The sequence below is a fragment of the Pipistrellus kuhlii genome, unplaced genomic scaffold, assembly GCF_014108245.1.
Source record: "Pipistrellus kuhlii isolate mPipKuh1 unplaced genomic scaffold, mPipKuh1.p scaffold_m20_p_6, whole genome shotgun sequence".
NCBI lineage: Eukaryota > Metazoa > Chordata > Mammalia > Chiroptera > Vespertilionidae > Pipistrellus > Pipistrellus kuhlii.
In genome coordinates, this window is record NW_023425562.1 from 33223348 (window position 1) to 33239536 (window position 16189).

Genomic DNA, 16189 nt, shown 5'->3' on the forward strand with positions numbered 1-16189 from the left:
CCCTCCACGCGGGAAGCCGCCTCGGACCCCGCCGCCATGTTGGGCCGGGATCCGTGACTCTCCGGCCCGCCGCCGCCAGCCCGCCGGGGAGGCGCGCGGCGGGGCAGGTCCGCGGCCTCGCGGGGCTCCGCGCCGGCGCCGGAAGGCAGGGGCCGCGGGGGCCCGGTGGGGGCGGCGCGAGTTCCGGTCGCGGGCGGGCCGGCGGCCGCGCGCGCTGGTGGCTGCAGCCCCCGCCCCGCCCCCGCCGAGGCCCGGGGGGCGGCGCCGGGAGCGGAGATGGAGCGGGACGGCGAGGGGCGGGGGCCCGGGAATTCCCTCCTCCCGAAGTAACAAGTCTGGGGTCGGCCGTGCTGTCGTCGCTGCTGCTGCCGCCGCCGCCGCCGGGCGCCGGGACGAGGAGGTGGAAGGAGGGAAGAGGGCCCCGCGGGCCTCGCCTCCGCCCGCCGCCCCCTCCCCACCGCCAGAGCCCCCGGAGCAGCGGCCCATGCGAGCACGACCGGAGGGCAGGTAAGCACCGGCCGAGGCCCCGCGGGAGGAGGCGCCGACCCCGGCCCGGCTCCACGTAGGCCCGGCGCCCGCCCGCCCGCCGGCGCCCGGAGGCGCTGCGGCTCCCGCCCCCGCCGGCTCCGGCTCCGGCTCGGGCTCCCAGTCGGGAAGTTGTGGGGAAACTTCTCCCCTCCCCCGGCCCGGCCTGTCCGGCGGGCGTGTCTCCTTCCCGGCGCTACCTGCTGGCCCCCCGCCCCGCTCTCCGCCCCGGCCAGCCCGTCCCGATCCCACCCGGGTCCGCCCGAAGGTGCCGGGCGCGCTCGGACCCCGCGTCCGTAGGGGCCGGTGGGCCGCCCGGCTAGGCGAGGCGAGCCCCGTGGGGAGCGGCCCCGAGGCCGGGGGCCCAGGGCTGCCCCCGCCGGCGGCAGCTGTGCCGGGAGGGCCGAGCCGACGAGGGGGTGTGTGCGTGTGGGGCGCCAGGGGGGAGCCTCTCGCTCCCCTCGGTTTGATTGAAAACCACAACATGTTAAAGTTTCCCTTTGTTGTGTGCGGGGATGGGGTTGGGAACTATGGCCATTCAGCATCCACTTAGACAGGCTCCTGCCTGTCCCCTCTGTCCACATGTTAACAGAAAATGCTGTTTTAACGTGTGTTTTCCTTCTTGGTAATTGCTTCCAGCTTTTTTGCTTTATTTGGGGGAGGCGGGGGGGAGAGTAGGGCGGCGTTGTTTTAAGAAGCTCTTTGGAAAATCAAGCCCGATGTGCAGGGACTGCACATTTAATTTTGTGTTGTGGTTGAATGAGATACAGCGTCGTTTGGATCTGGTGGACTTATTTCCTGCGTAATGAATTGAAACAGGCTTGGGATAATGCACTGACAGTTTATAAATTTAAAGGAATGAAAATTCTCTGGTGGAGTCACAACTTTTATGTTCATGCGGTCTGTGATGTCTGTATGTCCCACCGGTGTGTGTGCACATACATGCTTTCACATGTGCACATACTGTATATGATTATAGTGTATTCGTGTGTTGTAACTGTAAGGTCGCAGTACTAACGGTGTCTTGATCACTCTACGGGTATTTAAACCATCTAGCTGAATGTCTAAGGTTAAATTACACATTGAGGGAAGTATTACTAGGTGTGTACGCTTGGCTATGCATTTAAGGCCAGCATAGTGAGTTTAATATCTTAACTAGCTGCAGTATTAGGCACGCAGTGGACAGGAAGCATTTTGAATGGACAGGTAATGAGGGAGCGCCTTATGTTAGAAGCCAAGTATCTTGTATACATCGTATGTGATTTTCATATACTGTTTTGTAAGCAAGTTGTTTTTCACTAAGCCATACACCTACTTTGTTTGAATGAGAGACCCCTGCCAGAGTTGACATTTAAGAAAAGGAAATTTAATTACATTTTAACTTTTGGACATTAGCTAAACCTCAGTGGAGACTTTGAATGCTGGTTGACAATTCCTAGGGTCTTAAGTTTGAAACAAACAAACAAACAAATCCATTTGCCTTTTATCTGAATCTGGATACGAGACTGTTCGGATCTGTGTTTTCGGGAAAATAAAGGTAAAAGGGCTCTTAAAGTATGTAGTCTGCCATAGCCACCCTAATGTCATATTAGCTTTAATTTTGCAGTATGTTCTTGCTGACTTCATAAACCACAAAATTGAATCCTTTCTGTTCAACCGAAAGTGAAATTACAGCTTAGACCTATCTTCCTGGGATAGGTGGAATTTGTCTTATGACTGAATTATAATGATAATACATGGTTTCAGTTTTGGGGTGTTTTTTTTAATTCCGGAAATTCTCAAGCTACAAAATCAATGACTGGGCATCCCCGGTTTGCTCCCTGGTTTCATCACCAAAAACAAAAGAACAAACAAAAGTCAGTGTCCGTGCAAATAAATTTCCTTTGTGGTATGTAGTGTTAGAAGAATAAATATTTTAAATGACTAGCAATGACCCAGTATAAGAGAAATGTTACCAGCCCCTGGTGTAAGACTTGTTTATACAAAGGTTAATGCTGTGTCTTTTTAGATAGTATTTTATTTTATTTTATTTTATTTTATTTTAAATATATTTTATTGATTTTGTACAGAGAGGAAGGGAGAGAGAGAGAGAGAGTCATCGATCAGGTGCCTCTTGCACACCCCCTGCTGGGGATATGCCGGCAACCAAGGTACATGCCCTTGACCGGAATCGAACCCGGGACCCTTCAGTCCCCAAGCCGATGCTCTATCCACTGAGCCAAACCGGTTTCGGCTAGATAGTATTTTATTAATGTGAATAATTTTTTTAATAAAAAAATGAGATTTAACTCTCAATCTCATGTTCAGTGTAGACATTAGTTTCTACTAGCATTATGCTAAAAAGAAGCTTAATTATAGTAGTATAAAAATTTAAAAGAACAATACTAAACTTTGCCTAGGAATAACAACTTGGGTGGTAAATCTATATGTGTTTTTTAAAACCTGCAAGGAAGTGATTTCTCCAGAAGTAAAGGTATGGGAGAAAGGAGGAAGTTGTGATTGGAGACCCAGCTTAAGTGGTGGCAAAGTTCTTTTAACTGGTGGTGTTTGCAAGGGTGTTGGCTTTAGTATAAATCATTAAGCCATACATTTGTTCTGTGTGCTTTTCTGTATCTGTGTTGTAGTTTACATAAAACTTTTTCTTTTTTAAAGAAGCCTGTGTGTAATCTATTTTATATAAGTTATTTAAATAAGTTACTTAACATTTGGTGACTGATTTTAGAATACTCTTAAACTGTCCTTTGCAAACAGGTTTAGACTTATTAAATAAAAATTATATCCATTTAGAGCATGCAACTTCTTTGGCATATAAACAACATCTTAATATTTTGAGAGAAGACACCAAGTTTTTACTAACTTTAATCCCTCTTCAGCTTTTATATGTGACAATTAGTAGGTATCAAAATACATTTATTAAATTAATAGATACTGTTGGATCAATAAGTATTAAATACACTTTATTTTACAAAAAATTTATATAACAACAGTTAAAACTCAGAATTAACTATGACATCAAAGTAAAGTCTTGACTTTTATTCATATTCAGTTTTCTGGCATAGTAATACTTCTAGAGCAGTTTTGATATTCTTACCAGTTTTGATACTCGTACGGATGTCATGAAATTTTGAGCATAAAATATGTATTTACTTAAGTTAAATGAAGATGTGTCATATAATGCCTAAAGGAATATATTTTGTTTCAAAAGAAAGCAAATTACAATATGGCATTGGAGTTTAAAAAATGCTGAGAATCACCAAAACCGGTTTGGCTCAGTGGATAGAGCATCAGTCTGCGGACTGAAAGGTCCCCGGTTCGATTCCGGTCTAGGGCATGTACCTTGGTTGCCGGCACATCCCCAGTAGGAGGTGTGCAAGAGGCAGCTGATCAATGTCTCTCTCATCGATGTTTCTAACTCTCTATCCCTCTCTCTTCCTCTCTGTAAGAAATCAATAAAATATATATTTTTTAAAATGCTTAGAATAGTTGCATTAGGCTACTTTTCTTGTTTTATGTAGGGCTTGCTGTTTTAGTTGTTGATAGCTTTTAATTGTTGGCATTTTATAATGTAGAGTGAAAGAAGGGATCATATCTGTGCCAGATTCTTATAGCACAGGAACTTTCAGTCATGTTATGAAGGTGATGTTTGTGGTACTGCCTTTGTTACATGAATATTTACAGGAAGTTTTAGTCAGGATCTTCCATTGTTAACCCTACATGGCTAGGTCACCTTCAGTTCACATTTAAATAGGTCTGTAACACAAATACAAGTTCCTCTAGCAAGATATAACTGCTTTTCTTTAAGGAAATAATCTGTTCCGATTAAAGTATTTTGTTATCTTATTGGTGGTGTGTGCGGCAGTTTGTGTGTTTCTGTGGCGAGGTATGTATTACCGCTTTTCTTCCTCTCAGCTGCTTCAGCGCCACAATTAGCCCGAGTATTGCTCAACTGCAGCTGCTGGGTGATTATGAACCATCCAGCTCCTGTCTAAACTCAGAGGCAGATTTAGCAAAAGGAGGTATAGTAACAGCAGAGGGTGAGAGAGAAGAGCCAACGCTGCTGCCAGTGTAATTTTAACATGTCTGTATTCCAAGGAATCATTGGCTGCAGTAGCACTACTACTGTTTTGGAACTAGCTGGCTTGATGGCAACATATCCTGGACTGGATTGGGTTAACCTGGTGTTACTTTTAAGATCTTGAAGCTCACTCCAGGAAAGAGTAATTTCAGAATACAGGATGATGTACCAGTGAGGTATTGTAGGACGGAGTTTAAGCCTTTATGCCTGGGATAGCATTGCACTTCAGTTTCCCTTGTTTGAGTGTATATATGAGGCATATATCATACTTACTCCATTCTGCTTTAAGCTGCTTTAAGCTCTCAGAAATGCTGGAACTGTTACTATTGTTTGAGGGTGGCAGGAGAATTTATTGGATTCCCTACTTTTTCCCAGGAAGTAGAAGACTTTAAAGAGATCTAGAACTACATATCCCCTGCAGTCTGAAATTTGCAAGTAGAAACCCTAGATTCTATTTCCTGTTATTCTTTTACTATGGGATATGAGAAGATGGACATCAATAAATGCAGGTAAAATATCATCTAATGTACAAGCCACAGGCTGGAATGTACCATACGCAATGTTTGCTGCTTCTGAAATGTTGTTAAGTTTATAAACATACCAAGAAAGAGCTGGAGTATCTTGTCTTCTCTTTTACTATTGGAAAATCTACAAAGACAATTCCTTATATGAATCCTGGCTTTGAAACTTGGTAGTTCAGGGTTCTGGTTAATTTTGGATGGGGAATAGAGAGTATTGGGAGAAATAGCACTCAAACTTGTATAACCAAAAGGAAGGAAGAGGAATAGAAGACTGCAGTTGAACATTAACAGGTATACATTGTCATTATGGCACATACTTAGCAAGACATTTGTGTATTGATCCCCTTCTTTGTGCTCCTACAAAACTCGGATGTAAAAGTGCATTTCTCCTTTCATTATTATTTTTTTCTTTCTATAACTGATATATTCTACCTAGTGCTCACTGTGGCAAGGAATTCTTTTATATGAGTCTTTAAGAAGAGTCCTTAGTAGAAAAAATACTTAATTTTTTAGTTGTATACAGAAATCTGATTCTGCTATATGACTTCTTCCACACACAACACCTCTACTAAAATTTTCTAAAACTAGCTTGGTGCTTTTTTATAAGCTAATGTTATTTTTTATAAGCTAATGATAAAACAGATTCTTTTGAGATAAAAAGATTTTCTAGAACTGTTTAAACACTTGCAAATGTAAATTTAAGGGTCATTTTAATAAGATTTATATATTTATTAAATATATTTTTATTGATTTCAGAGAGGGAAGGAGAGGGAATCACTGACTTGTTGTTCCACTTATTTATGCATTCATTGATTGATTCTTGTATCTGTGTGTCTGTGGTGGGGTATTATTCTGACCAAGGATTGGGACAACGTTCTAACCAACCAAGCTAGCTGGCCAGGAGTTGGTGACTTTTGCTGCATAAGTTAATACTTATAATTGTTCCATAGAAAATTTATACATTTCTTAGTTTTATTCTGATGCAGTTCATATTTTATGGATAAGGATATTTAAAAGTAACAGGCATTTGAAAAGGAGCAGAGAAGGCAACTGTAAGTGTGATGAGAAAAAGACTAAAAGGCAGCACTAGCTGGTTTGGCTCAGTAGATAGAGCACCGGCCTGCAGATTGAAGGGTCCTGAGTTCAGTTCTGGTCGAGGGCACATGCTCGGATTGTGGGCTCTGTCCCCACTAGGGGGCATGCAGGAGGCCAATCAATGATTCTCTCTCATCATTGATGTTTCTCCACTTCTCTGAAATCAATAAAAATATATTTTTAAAAAAAGGTAGAAGGTAGAAAAACCATCTGTATTTTAATTCCACTTCTGACAGTGAAGAGCTGAGAGGCCTTTGTCCATTCAGTATATTCCATAGGCCTCAGTTTCACCACTTGAAACAGGAGGTAGTTAGGTCAGATGGTTTCTGTTATCTTTTTGGCCTTATGTAAATGTGTGTTGAAGATTTTGTACGGATAAAACATTTAAGAAAAATGTTTTAGAATCTAGAATTTGATATAACAGGTAAGTAAAAGTTATAGTGAAAACCTGACATGTAGAATTGTCATTGAACTTTCTCAGGCAGATATAGAATTACATAATTCATTAAGTTGGACATTTATTAAACATGTGGTGTGACAAACACTATGCTAGTTTTGATGTTATGAAAAGGATTGCAAATAACTGTTGCCTTTTAGAATTCACAGTTGGGCAGAACTGGCTATGGTTATGAGACTGTTATAAATTTTGTAGATTGGAGATTTTTTTAGTATGACAGTCTCTTGCAATACTTCTCTTTCATATTAGTTGGTGATTCCTCTGAAATCTTAATAAATCCCTTTGTACTATATAGGTGTAGCCTCAAGTAAACTGATTTAATTCTCTAGGCAGAAAGAATTAATTTTTTTAGAAGAAAGGGAGAGAGACAGAGAGAAACATCAATTTGTTGGTCCCCCATTTATGCATTCATTGGTTGTTTTTTTCTATGTACCCTGACCAGAGAGTGAACCTGCAACCAGTTGATGTATTGGGATAACACTCCAACCAACTGAACTACTTGGCCAGGGCAGAAAGACTTTATTTGATGTTTTTTTTAGATATTAAAGTTCATTACAGGTATTTGTGGCTCACATAACACAAGCTCCACAACACCTATTGTATTTAGAAGTTTTACTATAAGAAGACACATTTGCAAGAAAGGCTTTTAAAAACCATTTCCAATTATTTTTGTAGTAATATTAGAAAAGTAAGGACTTAATTATTCATTAATGCAGGTAGTTGTGATGTCATAACAGTAATCATGATTATTTGGATGACAGCTTTGCCACAATTTATCAGGAAAATAGCCACATTAACACACTTAAATTTTTTTTAATTGACAAGAAGTAATTGTTCTATTTTTCTTTAATGTGTAGTTAATATTTAAAATAAAATAGGCTGAAACTGGTTTGGCCTGCGGACTGAAAGGTCCCAGGTTCAATTCCAGTCAAGGGCATGTACCTTGGTTGCGGGCACATCCCCAGTAGGGGGTGTGCAAGAGGCAGCTGATCGATGTTTCTCTCCCATTGATGTTTCTAACTCTCTATCCCTCTCTCTTCCTCTCTGTAAAAAATCAACAAAATATATTTCTAAAAAATAAAACAAGATAGGCATGGGGTATTTCAAAATAGTTAGCTTTTTTTAAGGTTTGCAAAATAACTTTGTAAAAACAGATTGTGTTCCCAAAGTTTGTTAGGCATTTAGTTGAAAATCAAAAATTTTCACCAGAAAAGTCTTTTCTGAAAGGTTAGCCTTTTAGGTTAGATTTCCAGGCAGCTTATTCGAGTTTACCTATAAAAACCTAATGGTTTGGCTCAGTGGTTGAGAGTTGTTGACCCATGAACCAGATCACAGTTCAATTCCTGGTGAGGGCACATGGCTGAGGTTGTGAACTCAATCCCCAGCAGGGGGCATGCAGGAGGCAGCTGATCAATGGTTCTCTCTCATCATTGATATTTTTCTCTCTTTTTAAAAACATTAAAAAAAAAAAAAACAACTAACAGGTATAACAGTTTCAGTGGTAAATGTGTTCTGATTTTCAGGTTTCGTGTTTGTTTGTTTGTTTGTTTGTTTGTTTGTTTGTTTTAACCTGCTGAGCTCTTGAATAGATGAAATATTTGGCCTCCTAAATAGATATGATTATATAGTGGATGAATCCATAGCCTTTCCAATCACCATACCTTCTCACCTTCCTAGCGCCTCTAGAAATTACTGTTATGAGTTCCACTTTGGGATACTAGAACTCTCCCAATGAGGCCTTACTGTTAAGCTGAAGTACAGAGCTTCCCTAGTTTATCCTACCTGCTTTCTACTCTAACCCTTTAGGAGCATGTGAAGAATGGGAAAGCTTCAAAAGATTAGGAATGAGAAACAAAAATGAGGAGAGTAGAGAAGGGTTTGGGGAAAAGAGGGAAGGACTCTATGTGGAGTTTGTCATTTTCCCTGTTGTGTCCTTTCTATTTTTCACCCAAATCACTCCTTCTCTTAGGCATTGGTTAAGTTTGGGAAAAGCCTGTTCTGTGACTGGTGTTATGGTACACATTCATGTGCATTATCAAGTTTATTTAAATCTTTGAAATGCTTTTCCAAAATACACAGAAAATTTGTGGATGAGGTAGGTATTTAATACATTAGGAGACAGGATCAGAAAGTATATGTAATTTGCCAGTGTCATATGACTAAATGATTGGGTAGAACTGAATTTGAATCTAAGGCTAATTGACAATAAGCCTGTTCGCTGTAAGACAGCTTCCTTGGGAATAAGGAGCAATGATAGAAAGGGGCATTTCTTATCTTTTTCCTTCTCTCTTAAACTGTACATTTGTTTTGGAGCTGAGAATTTTCAACCACTTAAACTTTTCTTTTAGTGGAAGTATAATAGCTTTCTGGTGCATATTTCTTAATAGGTGTCAAAGTCAGGTATTATATGAAGTGAAAAGGATGGATTATTATACTACCTAAACTCTAGCAAATGCTTTCCTTTTGTAGGTTGGGTCTATAACGGAAAATTGATATACTAATTACAAAGCATTATTTATCTTTTTATAAAATAAGATGTTAATTCTAGATTGACAGAGACAGTGTTCAGATGTTTTACCAGTTTTTGTTGTTGTTTTGTTTTTTTGGTCCACATTTAATTAAAAACAAAAGATGGATTATTACACTAAACTGTAGCAAATGCTATCCTTTTGGGCTTTGTAAGTTGTCTATACAATCTGTATATAGTCAGCTCCTCAACCTCCATGCTCAAATCTGAGTTTTCTGGCTCAAACTTCTGTACAATATTGTTTTCATTTCTACTAATTACATCATTTATTCTTAGATGAGTCAGTAAAAATAAATGAAAAGTCTGCATTAGCTAATGGTCCTCCATCACATTTTGACCCATGCTGCGAGCACCCTTGCTAAATTTGCCCTGTCAGTAGGATGGAATTTCCTACATCTTGGTAGAGACTCACCAGCCTTCATTTCCTCTGGAGGGAACAGTAGGATTCTTCCATATGGTGTGTTCCTATAAATCTTATTGTTACATGAAATTTGTACTCTTTGGATAAAGAGCCTCATCTAAAGCTCCAAATGAAAATTTTGTTTGCTACTGTTGTCACTGTGCTACATTCCATTGACAGTTATTTCCTTCACCACCTTAGAAGCTTTTCTTCTTGGCCTCCTTTGATTTTTTTTATTTTGTTTTTTTAGTTGTATCTAAGAATGTACCCTTTGTCCACTCTAATAAGCTGGAGCATTGTTTCCTAGTGGGCATTCTAGCTTGATTTTGTAGCATTATTATCCCACATAGACTATCTACAATACAACTCCTGCACACATCACTCGAACAGTTCTGCCACTGACTGTTTATTGAGTCTACAAAAGGTTGGCAAAGACCTTTAAAGCTGTGATGCCAGTCTAAATGATGGGGCCACATCTCTTGTTTAAATGTAAGTTCTTTGAGGGCAGGGCTCTTTGTTTTGGTTATCAAAGTTATTCCAAGTATCTAGAATAACACATAATAGGCATCTTGTAAATATTTTAAAATACAGGAGGGTGCAACAATCTGTTAGCAGTGTTTGCCTACATGGGCATGAAAGAAAGGAATTCACTAAAAATTCACACTATTGCCACTTTAATTTTTTATTCCAAAATAACCAAAACAGGCAAATTCATATTTTTGGGGGATTCACATTATAAATGGAATGAAATCCTTCAGAACACAGATCATGTAGAACATACTTGATTTTTTTTATATATAGACCTAGGAACACAACTCTACGAAAATTTGATATGTACCAAAATCTGTTTTTTCATAGACTTTTATTTATTTGAGTCTCTATGATGGGTGGGAAACGTCTGACTCTCGGGTTGTATAAAGCTCATGAAATCATTTAGTTTGGCCCTGCCAAAGGCATTAGGGGTGAGTTAATTAAATGTTTGATCAACTATAGCAGGCTATTTTTAAAATATATATATTTTATTGATTTTTTTACAGAGGAAGAGAGAGGGATAGTTAGAAACATCAATAAGAGAGAAACATTGATCAGCTGCCTCCCGCACCCTCCCCCCCTGGGGGTGTACTTTCAACCAAGGCACATGCCTTTGACCGGAATTGAACCTGGGACCCTTCAGTCTGCAGGCTGACGCTCTATCTACTGAGCCAAACCGGTTTCGGCACAGGCTATTTTTTATTTTCATTTTTATTTATTGTTAATCTTCACCCAAGGATGGGGGTGGGGGGGGGGAGATATGAGAGAGACACATTGAGTGGTTGCTTTCCACATACCCAAAGAGGGCCGGGATTGAACCTGCAACCAAACTATGTGCCTTTGACTGAAATCAAACCCGGAACCCTTCGGTCCTGGGCCGAAGCTCTACCCACTGAGTCAGCTAGGGCAGCAGGCTAATTTTTAAGTTGATAATTTTGTATGACCTGAGAATGATGTTATAAATGTTCATATGACCTTTGGCAGATAAAAGGTTCCTCTACCCCTGGTCTATAAGGTTCCCACCTATTTCTAAATGGAAATATAGCAGTTAATAAGTAATAAATAATGCATAAAACTAATAGCATCAATTGTTGCCACTCTAAATTGATAAGATGATTTTAGAATTGATAAGATGATGTCAGAAATGGTTAACATGCATTTTGCCTTTATTATATAGCTGTTGTTTTCTTGTTACTCATCTTATATGGATATTTTGAGGATAGAGCAGATGTTGAAATCAAGCATTAAATTTACAGCTTAAGAAGTTGTAGATAACTAGGAAGTTAATTTGATATTTGCTATGGATAAAGTTTATTCTACCTAGTCTTTTTTAAAAATTTTAAAATCGATTTTAGAGAGAGGAAGGGAGTGAGAGAGAAACATTGATGTGAGAAACAAACATCAATTGATTGCCTCCCACATGTACCCCGACCAGGATTGACCCATAACCTGAGTATGTGCCCTGACCGGGAATTGAACCCCCCCACCTTCTTGTGTACAGGACGACTATAACCAACTGAGCCATACCAGCCAGGTCTACTTAGTCTTTTTTTAAATGAAGATATTTATTGAGATTATTTTCCTGATTTTGGAAGAACTACATATTCATTTTAGAAAACTTGGAATATATTGGAAAGTTTTGTAGAAGTAAAATACCCACAATACCACCAATTCTGATAACCAATGTCAGTATTAACGTGTATAAATTAGTCATTATATTTTTTCTGATCTTTTCCCTTTTTTTCCTTCCAAACATTAAGACGTCAACCTTCCTTCCAGATGGTTGGAGGGGTTATAACGTGTGTGTGTGTGTGTGTGTGTGTGTGTGTGTGTGTGTGTGTGTGTTTTCTCTACTGAATTTATTGGGATGATATTGGTTAATAAAAGTATATAGTTTTCAGGGGTACAATTCTTGCAGTACATCATCTGTATATTATTTTAAAGAAGCCAGATTCAGCCGGGACCGGTTTGGCTCAGTGGATAGAGCGTCGGCCTGCGGACTGAAGGGTCCCAGGTTCGATTCCGGTCAAGGGCATGTACATTGGTTGCGGGCACATCCCCAGTGGGGGGTGTGCAGGAGGCAGCTGGTCGATGTTTCTCTCTCATCGACGTTTCTAACTCTCTGTCCCTCTCAGTTCCTCTCTGTGTAAAATCAATAAAATATATTTAAAAAAAAAAAAAAGCCAGATTCATATGTTAATTTGTTGATTAATATTTATCTTTTGGGTCAAATCCTACCCATTGATGGATAAAAGGATTCATAGTTCAATTCTTGAATTCAACCTTTAAAAAATTATATCTACTCAAGTCAAGGCACTATGTTAATTAAGTTTTTTGGAAGATAAAAAGGAAACTCTGTCCTATCCTGCTTATCAATTAAGTATACTGCTTCCTTAGATAACCTGAAGAAATACTGTATTGGAGGTTTAAAGTTCAGTGGCAGATCAAGAGAAGAGAGAAATGCACATTTGGTGGGGGTGGGATTTGAGAAGGATTTGAAGAATAAATAAAATGGGCATTCCAGAGTAGCTGATAATGTGAATAAAGAAAAGATAGAGAAGGCAAGATGTTTTCTGGTGTAGTTAATAGGTATGTATTGAGCATAGAAATAAGGGGTCAATCATATATACTTAAAAGTGATAACTCTCAAACTTCACTGTGGCTGCTCATCCCCTGGATGTCTGTTAAAATATATCCTCTTTAAGTTCCACCTCCAGAAATTCTAATTTAGTGTGTCTTGGACTGAAAGACAGGTATTTCATCTTTAATAAATATCTCAGGCTATTGTAGAGATATATTTCCATAACTCGAAGGTTTAAAGGTGTTCAGTTTGACACAGTCATAAACCGTTGGAGCTCTGAAGTCTCAACTGCCTCACCTTGGACAAATAAACCTCTGTGTATCAGGTCTTGCTTCTGTATATGAGGAAAAAGTAATTGCTTTTCAGAGTATTTTGAGAATTTAATAAAATTATTTTTAAAAAATATTTTTATTGACTTTAGAGAGGAAGAGAGAGGGAGAGAGAGATAGAAACATCCATGAGAGAGAATCATTAATCCTCTGCCTCTTGCATGCCCAATACTGGGGATTGAGCCCACAACCTGGGCATGTACCCTTAATCAGAATCGAACCTGGGACCCTTCAGTCCACAGGCTGATGCTCTATCCATGGAGCCAAACCAGCCAGGGTGAAAACCATTTTAAGTGCTAAACACAGTGGCTATCCCATTTAACTGTTCAGTGTTAGCTATTTTTGTAGTTATTGTCATTAATTAAAAGAAATGTATTTTTACTAGATTATAATTCAGTTAATTAGTTATTTTACCCTACATGTTTATTCAGACTAATTCTTGGTTTATTACCTTGTGTTGAATTACTTCTTTTTTGTTGTTAATCCTTACCTTAGGATATTTTTCCTTTGATTTTTTAAAAAAATGCTTTATTATTGAAAGTTTTACATATATCTTCTTTTCTCCCCATTGACCTCTCCCCGCCGCTCTTGCCCCCGAGCACATACCCCAACCCCCAATTGTCTGTGTCCATTGGTCATGCTCAGATGTGTAGATACAAGTCCTTTGATTGATCTCTTAACCCCCCCCCACACACACACACGCACACACACACACCCTCCCCTGCCTTCCTTCTGACGTTTAATGGTTAGATGCTTCTATGTCTCTGAATCTATTTTTGTTCATCAGTGTATGTTGTTCATTATATTCCACAAATGAGTGAGGTCATGTGATATCTTTCTCCCACTGGGAGGGATGGAAAGAGAGAGATAAACATGGGTGTGAGAGAAACACATTGGTTGGTTGCCTCCCTACACATGCACCAACCAGGGCCAGGAGTCAAACCTGCTACTTAGGTGTGTGCCCTTGACCAGGAACTCTTGACCCTTTGGTGCAAGGAGTGGTGCTCTAACCATTGAGCAAGAGTTTTGGTTCTTTTCCTTATTCATTTGAAATGTAGTGAATGTATGTATTAGGTATATGAGACATGAATGTCTTAACTACTTGTCCTCTATTTGCTCACATTGATTTTTGTTTTAGTAATTGATAACTAAATATATGTTAGCAAATTCATAGTTTTCTATTTGGGACAAAACAATATATAATAATAATTCATTTGAATTAATTTTAATTCACTTAAAATGCAAAAATGGTATAGAAATTGTTAGGGGTTTTATTAATTTATTAAAGGTATAATTTAAAAATAGAACAAAATGCTACACTTTTGAAAACATTTAATGGATGATAAAGAACATTATAAACTGAAGAACCAAAAGATAGATATAGAGACAGAAAAGCAACAAGCAGACTGTCAAATTACAGCGGGGAGGTTGGGGAGATCTGGGGGAGATAGATCAACCGAAGGACTTGTATACATGCATATAAGTACAACCAATGGACACAAAACTCTGGGGAGAGAGGGTATTGACGGGAGGGGGGGCATTGGTATATGTACAAAAATAATAATTTAATTAAAAATATATATTAAAATAAATAAATAAATAAAAAGTACATTTTAGCCAAAACCAGTTTAGCTCAGTGAATAGAGCGTCGGCCTGCGGACCAATAGGTCCCAGGCTTGATTCCAGTCAAGGGCATGTGTCTTGTTTGCGGGCACATCCCCAGTGGGGGTTGTGCAAGAGGCAGCTGATCAATGTCTCTCTCTCATCGATGTTTCTAACTCTCTATCCTCTGTAAAAAATCAATAAAATAAATCTTTTTTTAAAAAGTACATTTTAGACTTTGTGAAAGGTGACAGTGAAAATCACAGTTTTCAAAAAGTAAACTTTGACTTCACTTATAAGAATCTTTTATATAAAAATATTCATTTATAGTCAATTCTTTTTGTTTGCAATAGTTACGTTAGCAAATCACTGAATACTGAATTAGTGAATACTGAACCATTACTCCTAGAGAAAATACAAGGGCAACCAGGCTGGCGGGGGTCACAGTTCAGGACAACCAAGCCGACAGGGGCAGTGGGGGTAACTAGGTTGGCAGGGGGGCAATTAGGGGTGACCAGGCTGGCACGGGGGGTGGGCAGTTAGAAGCCAGTGGTCCCAGATTGTGAGAGGGATGTCTGCTGGGATCCGGCCTAAACTGGCAGTCAGACATCCCCCGAGGGGTCCCATATTGGGGAGGGTGCAGGCTCTGGGCTGAGGGGACACACCTCCTCCTCCTCCCCCCTTTCCTCCCCCCCACAAGAATTTCATGCACCGGGCCTCTAGTTAAATAATAAACATTTAACTACCTCCTGTATACCAAACACAAAGCCTTTTAAAATTATTAATGACAGGACAGAATTTTCTTAATTGAAGTAAAAAATTAAAATAAAGATATCTTTTAACATATTTGGCAATTACATTTTGAAGCAAACATTTTAAGATTTTGTATTAAACTCTAACAAAACCACAATAAACTGTTTATTTCATATAGTAATATAGCATCTTACTTGAGAAAGGATATTAGATAGCAAAATATAAGCTTAAAAGGACTACAGTGTTTTAAAAGAAAATGTTCATAACTTTTGTACATCTAATATTGTTTCAAAATTAAATTTTTTTTGTAACTGGAAAAAAGATAGTGGTTTTAAACATACATAATATATATAAGTTATAATTAAGTTATTGGATACCAAACAAAGCATTAAAAAAAAGTCATTACTATTATTAGAAATATTAGCTTAAGTATGAGAGATGAGGATACAGCTTCTGCTAATTCCTGAGAAAAGGCTAGTAGTTTGACAGTATACAATACCAAAAGGTATCGGAAATCAGAAAGGTTCCTAGTCTCCGAAAGCTGTAATAGATTAAACTGATTTATTTCTTGCCTTGCTTCCCTAAACTCATCTCCAGCCATGCTCCCCATCATGTGACTTATTTTGGTTTTTGAAACACACCTGATTGTTCCTTGCTTGTTGCTATTGCCAAAAGCTCCTCTCCCCAGGTATTCTGCATTTAATTTCATGTTTAGAGTTGTATGTTTGATTTATATAACAATTAAACTGTTAAATTAAGTTTATCTATTGACTAAAACATACATTGAAACTCA

The 16189-nt window shown here is 39.2% G+C and overlaps 1 protein-coding gene across 3 annotated transcripts in view; it reads left to right on the forward strand.

Moving 5' to 3' along the window:
- The first annotated feature begins 255 nt into the window (after positions 1 to 255).
- YES1 (YES proto-oncogene 1, Src family tyrosine kinase) overlaps positions 256 to 16189 on the forward strand; it is a 50442-nt gene continuing 34508 nt past the window's right edge. Inside the window, exon 1 of one of the 3 annotated variants that reach the window (XM_045574912.1) lies at positions 256 to 507. The gene's annotated coding sequence lies outside the window, so the exon portion shown is untranslated. The remainder of the gene's footprint in view (positions 508 to 16189) is intronic. The other 2 variants (XM_036418042.2, XM_036418041.2) reach the window with 2 other exon arrangements.